This window comes from Cetorhinus maximus, chromosome 1 (genome assembly GCF_964194155.1).
Source record: "Cetorhinus maximus chromosome 1, sCetMax3.hap1.1, whole genome shotgun sequence".
Taxonomy (NCBI): domain Eukaryota; kingdom Metazoa; phylum Chordata; class Chondrichthyes; order Lamniformes; family Cetorhinidae; genus Cetorhinus; species Cetorhinus maximus.
The window spans coordinates 180,405,219-180,413,706 of NC_135879.1; the positions used below are offsets into that span (position 1 = coordinate 180,405,219).

General features: G+C 44.4%; 1 long non-coding RNA gene across 1 annotated transcript; it reads left to right on the plus strand.

The window, feature by feature from the left end:
• The first annotated feature begins 4,347 nt into the window (after positions 1 to 4,347).
• On the plus strand, positions 4,348 to 7,547 carry LOC144685760 (uncharacterized). Its single transcript, XR_013577779.1, has 2 exons — positions 4,348 to 4,465; positions 7,033 to 7,547. It is a non-coding gene; the product is annotated as an uncharacterized LOC144685760 (long non-coding RNA).
• Positions 7,548 to 8,488: the final 941 nt, after the last annotated feature.

Sequence of the window (8,488 nt, forward strand, 5' to 3'; positions counted from 1 at the left end):
TCCATTACTTTACTGATGATGGAGAGTAGACTGATGGAGCGGTAATTGGCCGGGTTGGATTTGTCCTGCTTTTTGTGTACAGGACATACCTGGGCAATTTTTCACATAGCCAGGTAGATGCCAGTGTTGTAGCTGTACTGGAACAGCTTGGCTAGGGGTGTGGAAAGTTCTGCAGCACAAGTCTTGAGTACAATTGCTGGAATATTGTCAGGGCCCATAGCCTTTGCAGCATACAGTGCCTTCAGCCGTTCCTTGGATTGAATTGGCTGAAGACTGGCATCTGTGATGCTGGGGACCTCCGAGGAGGCCGTAATGGATCATCCACTCGACACTTCTAGCTGAAGATTTTTGTGAATGCTTTAGCCTTATATTTTGCACTGCTGTGCTGGGCTCCTCCATCATTGAGGATAGGGATATTTGTGGAGCCTCTTCCTCCAGTGAGTGGTTTAATTATCCACTACTATTCACAAATGGATGTGACAGGACTGCAGAGCTTCGATCTGATCTGTTGGTTGTGGGATTGCTTAGTTTACAGCTACAACACTGGCATCTACCCAGCTATGTGGAAAACTGCCCAGGTATGTCTTCTACACAAAAAGCAGGACAAATCCAACCTGGCCAATTACCGCCCCATCAGTCTACTCTCGATCCATGACATAGCTGCCAGACTGGGTCTGCGGCAGGTGGTGAGGAAACCAACAACAGGGAAAAACATACAGACACTCATCCTCACTAACCTGCCTACCGCAGATGCGTTGGCCAATTACCACTCCATCAGTCTACTCTCGATCATCAGTAAAGTAATGGAAGGGGTCTATCACTTGCTGTTTACGCTGTTTGGCATGCAAGTAGTCCTGTGTTATAGCTTTACCAGGTTGCCACTTCATTTTTATGTATGCCTGGTGCTGTTCCTGGTATGCCCTCCTCCACTCTTCATTGAACCAGGGTTTATCTCCTGGCTTGATGGTACTGGTAGAGTGGGGGATATGCCGGGCCATGAGGTTACAGATTGTGTTTGAGTACAATTCTGCTGCTGATGGCCCACAGCGCCTCATGGATGCCCAGTCTTGAGTTGCTAGATCTGTTCGATGGTAGTGCCACACAACACGATGGAGAGTATCCTCAATGTTAAAGTGGGACTTTGTCTCCACAATGACTGTGCGGTGGTCACTCCTACTGATAATGTCATGGATAGATGCATCTGTGGCAGGCAGGTTAGTGAGGATGAGGCCAAGAATGTTTTTCCCTCTTGTTGGTTCCCTCACCACCTGCCACAGACCCAGTCCAGCAGCTATGTCCTTTAGGACTCAGCCAGCTCGGTCAGTAGCGGTGCTACCGAGCCACTGGTGATGATCATTGAAGTCCCCCAGCCAGAGTACATTCTGCGCCCTTGCTACCCTCAGTGTTCGATATGGAGGAATACTGATTCATCAGCTGAGGGAGGGCAGTACGCGGCAATCAGCAGAAGGTTTCCTTGCCCATGTTTGATTTGATGCCATGAGACTTCATGGGGTCCAGAGTCGATGTTGAGGACTCCCAGGGCAACTCCCTCCCGACTGTATACCACTGTGTCACCACCTCTGCTGGGTCTGTCCTGCAGGTGGGACAGGACATACCCAGGGATGGTGATGGTGGAGTCTGGGACATTATCTGTCAGATATGATTCCGTGACGGTGACTATGTCAGGCTGTTGCTTGACTAGTGTGTGAGACAGCTCCCTCAATTTTGGCACTAGCCCCCAGATGGTAGTAAGGAGGACTTTGCAGGGTTAACAGGGCTGCGATTGACCATTGTTGTTTCCGGTGCCTAGGTCGATGCCAGGTGGTCCGTCCGATTTCATTCCTTTTTTGTGCATTTGTAGCAGTTTGTTACAACTGAGTGTCTTGCTAGGCCATTTCAGAGGGCTTTTAAGAGTCAACCACATTGCTGTCACATGTATTGGAGTCACATGTAGGACAGACCAGGTAAAGATGACAGATTTCCTTCCCTAAAGGACATCAGTGAACCAGATGGGGTTTTACCACAATCAACGATGGATTTATGGTCATCATTGGACTTTTAATTCCAGATTTTTATTGATTCAAATTCTACCAACTGCCATGGCAGGATTCCAACCTGGGTTCCCAAAGCATTACCTGGGTCTCTGGATTAATAGTCCAGCAGCAATACCACTACACCATCACCTCCCCATCGCCTTTCTCCTTGTAGAGGAGAAAGTCAAGGCAATCAAGGAGGTGTCCTCTCCTACCAGTGTCACTGAACTCAAATCGCTTTTGGGTGTGATAGACTATTACGGTGGCTTCTTGCCAAACTTGTCAACAGTGTTAGCCCCTTTACGCATATTATTGAAAAAGAATCATTGATGGTCATGGAAGGTGCAACAAGAAGCCCTCGTAAAAGTCAAGAAACTATTACACTCATCATGTCTACTAGTGCATTGTGACCCATCAAAAGAATTAATATTAACCTGTGATGCATCTCCTTACAGTGTGGGAGCGGTGTTGTCACACAGGATGGAAGATGGTTTTGAAAGGCCAATAGGCTAGGTCTCCAGAACCCTCTCTGCAGCCGAGACTTGAAAAGGAAGGTTTATCCATATTATTTGGAGTAAAGAAATTCAATCAATATCTGCATGTTCGATATTTTACTATAGTGTCCGATCATAAGCCACTAATGGGTTTATTTGGTGAAGATAAGGCAATTCTGCCGATAGCCTCAGCCAGAATTCAACATTGGTCTTTGATTTTATCGTCGTATGAGTACAACTTTATGCACCGTCCTGGTGCGCACATTGCAAATGCAGATGCACTCAGCCGTCTTCCATTACCAGATAGCAATGTACATGTTCCAGTGCCACAAGAAATAGTACTTGTGTTGAATTTCTTGAACTCTTCACTGGCCTGTGCGAGGCAAATATGGAATTGGACAAACAAGGATCCAGTTTTGTCAAAAGTCCGAGACCAGGTATTGCAAGGATGGTCGAATACACCAGTGTCTGAAGAGATAAGACCATTCCATGCCCGTAAAACTGTGTTAAGTTGTCATGATGGAATTTTGTTGTGGGGATCAAAGGTCGTCATCCTTTCACAAGGAAGATAACCACTCTTGACAGAGCTTCACAGAGCGTATCCAGGCATTTCGAAGATGAAGATGTTTGTGCGAAGCTATGCCTTGTGGCCAGGTATAGACAGTGATATAGAAAAAATGGCTAAGCACTGTCTCCAGTGTCAGCAACACAGAAGTTGCCCATTTCAGCTCCACTGCATCCATGGGAGTGGCCTAGTTGACCCTGGGTTAGACTACATACAGACTAGGTTGGTCCATTTTTAGGTACCATGTTTTTATTGATCATTGATGCGCATTCTAAGTGGATGGGTGTTTACGAAGTTATATCATCGACATCAAGTGCAACTATTGAAAACTGCGCCAATGTTTTAGTACACATGGCCTACCAGAAGTCATTGCTTCAGATAACAGTATTGCTTTCACTAGTGTGGAATTCCAGAGATTCATGGGATTAAGCATATTAAAACAGCACCATATTATCATCCCTCATCAAATGGGTTAGCAGAAAGAGCAGTGCAAACTGTCAAATCAGGAATGAAGAAGTTATCTGAAGGAACGTTAGAAACTCAAATTTCGCGTTTTCTTCTCAATTATCGTATGACTCTTCAGGCAACTACAGATTCAACATCATCTGAATTACTGGTGGTACAAGGTTAAGTCTGGTGTTTCCAAACTTAGAGGGGAAGGTAGAGGAGAACCAGAGTAGTCAGAAAATGAATCATGATATTCATAGCAAAGCTCAAAAATTTACTGTGGAAGAGAGTTTTTGTGCAAAATTTTGGAAATGGTCCTAGTTGGGTTCCTGGTATAATTGTCTCTGAAATTGGACCTTTGTTAATCCAAGTGGAAGTGGAAGACTGGATTGTTCAAAAACACATGCATCTGCTAAGGAGTAGGGAAACACACCAACAACCAATTATTCCACCTGTATTTGATGTTGAACATTTGATCTCTGAGGTGACAGGTTGACCTAGAACAGGATGCCTGATGTCTCTGTTGAATCACCTAATTCTGAACTTCCATTGTCTAAAGATGTCCCTGATGCTGCAGTTCCTGATCATTTCGATCCAGTGGGAGAATCTCAAGTCATAGAGCTCCGTCACTCTAACAGAATTAGAAAATCACCTCAGAGACTTAGTCTATAATCGCATGGCATGTCTATTTGTGTATATGTTGTGGATTACAATATTCTTTATTCTAAATAAGGAATGTAAAAAAAAAGGGGAGGAATGCAGTGATTGTGGGTAAAATCTTTCCTATTGCTTTTAGGGGTCACGTGATTATACTGATGAATCAGCCCTAAGCGCGGATAATGTTAGGGGTGAAGCTTTCTAGTCGTGGACCTGGTTCAAGCATGTAGCTTCTACAAGAGCTCTGGAAATAAAATTACCTGTTTCAAGTAAGAAACCTGTCTGGTATACCAAGTTTATTACACTTATGTTTCCTATGGAACTGTGTAGCTACATCATACCATGTGTCTGCTAGAAGTGATGTGTGCACTTGTGGTTGTGTAAGATGGATCTTTGTTGTATTGACTATTTAAAGTGTAATTTACCTTTTTGTTTGAAGTGTCATTTGACTGCTAATTTCATGTTGGTTCTGTTGGTTCTGATTCATGTTAAAGTGGGCAGTACAAAAAGTGAAATCTTGTTGGTAATTTCTCTAGTTGGGGGTCATTTGGTAAATTTGGTTATTTTGTTTTATGGTTCCCCTATTGAGACCATAACAAAATGAAGTTGTTGATGTTGAAAATAGTGACTGAAGGAAACAATCTTCAGTTTATTTATAATATTACACACCTTGACAAAAGAGAATCACCCCTCTGGGAGTTGATTTAAAAGTGAAACTTTGTCCTGCTTGGCTAGCTAAGCAAAATTGGTTTTACTCAGCACTTTTTTCTAATTTTGTGTACACCCAGCCAAGCAACAAGTGCTGTGGAGATAATCATGTAACTGCCTTGAAATTATTTAAAGTGGCCAGAAGATGGCAGTGTTGCAAGAAAATACTGGTAACTTCTGACAATAACAGAACAAAGAAAGGCATGAACCACTGAGTTTTGATCTATCGCTCCATTAAACTTCCATAACAGAAGCACAATCTGTACTTCAGAAAGCCCGACTTTGGAAAAAGTCATAGTTACTCTGTCATTAAAAAATAGGTCAAGAGAAAATGGCCCAAAGCTTCCGGTCTCTGGATTGTCAGGGACCGGGTGTATGATGGAAGGTGTATGTCAGGACCCTGTGGAAGTCCTGATGCACAGAGAATTGCCCGGGAAACCTTAAACTTCCAACAGGCTGGTTCTCTGCTGCCTGGGACCTTCCAAAGATGTCCCAGATCCTGAGCTTAGGGCAAGTACTTGGGCTAGATACGCACGACTTACCTGGACACTTACCCAGGAAATGTTAAACAGTTTAGAACCTGGTCCAACAGCTGGGTAACTTCACAACTGACCACACCCACCAATAACCACTGCACCCCAGCCACCTACCTACTCCCTGACCTATACCCGGCTCAGCCCGACTGCCCCCCTGACCACACAACAAGCTCCCCCGACCTGACCCAACTACCCCCAAGGCCACCTGACTACCCCCCACCTCCCGACTAGCCCCCTGACCTGATCTGACTACACCCCAAATACACGACTATCCCCCGACCACCTGTACACCCCTAAACCAACTACTCATTCACCCGCCTGCCCGCCTCACTCACCTAAACATTCACTCAACTATCCCCTCACCCATTTACATACTCACCCACCTACCTGACTATCCGCCTCAGCAACCTACCCACCTGCTCGCTCACCCACCTACCCGACTACTCTTTGCCCACCAAACCAACTTGCCCATCTACCTGACTACCCACATACTCACCTACCCACTCAACTACCTACCCAATTATCCAGTCACCTAGTTATCAACTAATCCACATGCTCACTCACTCAATTCCCCACTCACCCACCTACACACTCACCTACCCAACTACCCACCTCAGCCCACTCACCCAACTACACACTCACCCACCTACCTGACTACTCACTCACCCACCTACCTGGCTACTCACTCACCCAGCTGCCTGACTACCCACTCACCATCTATCCGACTACCCACCGCATACCACCTACCCACCTACCTGGCTACCCACTCACCTACCTCTACTGACCCGCCTCATCAACCTACCCATTACTCACTCACTCACTTACTCACTCATCCACCTACCTACCCACTCACCCATCTACCCGAATACCCACTCAGCCACTTACCCACTCCCTCACCTACCCACTCACTCACCTACCCACTCACTCACCCCCCTACCCACTCACCCACCTACCACTCACTTACCTACCCCCTCACCCACTTACCCACTCACCCAACTATCCACTCACTCATCTACCCACCGCACCCACCTATGCACTCAAGCACCTCTCCCACCTACCCACTCTCCCACTTAACAACTCAGCCACCTACCAACTCATCCCCCTACCCTGGCTATCCATTCATCCACATAGCCACTCACCCGCCTACCCACGTCACCGACCTTGCTCACCTACCCACTCACCCATTACATTAACAGACTGGACCTTTAAATACTTACCAGAATATGGCAGCTACTGCCGTAAAGAGGGGGTGTGTTCCCTCCCTTGCCCCAACTCTGCTCGCTGGAATTAGACGGGAGATGCTGCGCTGCCCATTTCTGTGTCAGCCGGGATGGGGAAGATCCCGGAAGAAATGGGCAGTATCATCGAGTCGGGAAATTCGTCATGGACGGCGGCAATGCACCTGGTATTGTCGCTGACTGGAAGATCTAGGCCATTGACACTGGCTTAATGTTAAGCAAGGCTTGATTAATTTATATCATGACAATATTTCCAGATACTAATTAATTCTCTAATTGAAACACAAATTTTCAATGATATTCCAAACCTACAATTCTGGTGTGAAATAATTAATGGAATTTTTTGTTTTACAGATGGACCTAAATTTTGCTGAGCATTCCCAGAGTCAAAAAAGCATCATCTCTCTGTACATCTGTTATCCTCGGTGAGATCTCCACAGATGCTTTTGCTTTCCATGTCACTTCATGGTTGAGGAAATGCATTCCACATGATGTGGGACACAATCCCTCATGAGTCTGTTTTCCTTCCTCCTGTCATCCTAGATGAACTGGTCAAACCGAACAAACTAATCCCTTAGTATCATTTCTATCATGAATATCTTTTGAAACTGGAAATTGATCTTGGCTTTTCTAGGTGAGACCCACTGCATTTCTTCATTTGTGAACTTTGATAATGCATACTGGATGGTTAATCAACTCTCCGACATCACAGCCAAATGCTCCTGTTGTCTCAACACCCACACAAAAATGTTTAATAAATGATCTTAGGTATAGTACAGGAAGATCTTGGAAAATGTTTTTCCTAACCCAATATAGCCAGGAAATAAATAAATGCAAATGGTCTTAGAAATAAAAGTTAGAACGTAAAATGCTGGACAACCTTTTCATTTTTGCTGTCCATCTGTTTAGGATGTACAGTGTTACGGTGAAGGTCAAAAAGGTGCACAATCTAATTCTTGGAAGTCTCTCTGCCCATTTCCTTTTCACTTGAATCATACGTTTTGCACCTCTTCAGCTGCCATGTTACGAATAAGCTCATCAGCTGTAAGAAATTTACATACATACATGTGTGACACTGATTTGTAATGTGATGGACAAAATACACATTAGGCACATTTTTAGATGGAAAATAAATATATGAAGGTAGCATAAGTTGTGGGTAAGACAACAATAATATGCGAAACCATGTCATGAAATTGATCCTAGTAAATAAAGCTATCATTTAATCTTGGAGTTCAGCTGATATTCATGAAGTGCTCAAACTACGTTCTTCTAGTTTATAATAACATTCAAACTCCTGATTGAATGGGAACTTTAAAACTCACTTCCAACTATCTATAATCCTGTATTTATTTGGGAAGCAATCACAGGCCAGAGGTTACACAGGCTTTGCTTCAGAATGGTTTTCTTTGGGGAACAGGGTACACTGAGTTATTCTATCCCTTAAAGAAACATGACAAAACACACACAAAGAGCCATGCTATGATTTATTACTACTGTTTCATTTGTAAGCAAGGCTCAAGACGAAACTCAAAATGTTCTGTGGTTGTCAGCATTGAAAGAAATATTGTGTCTGAATAGGGAGGATAGAGAGTTGGGCAAAAGATAATTATTTAATGCAGTAGAAATCCCCTAGGAACTGACAATGTGATAGTGGGTGTCAGCTCCCGTGTGATCAGACTCGGGGGCTAAAGCATGCAATAGACCCCAAGTGTCTGGTACACCCTAATGTACCCTAATTACACCCAATGTAAGAGGCATTACGATCTGCAGTGTAATCAGTGTCCGATGCTTAGTAGGGCCCCCAAAA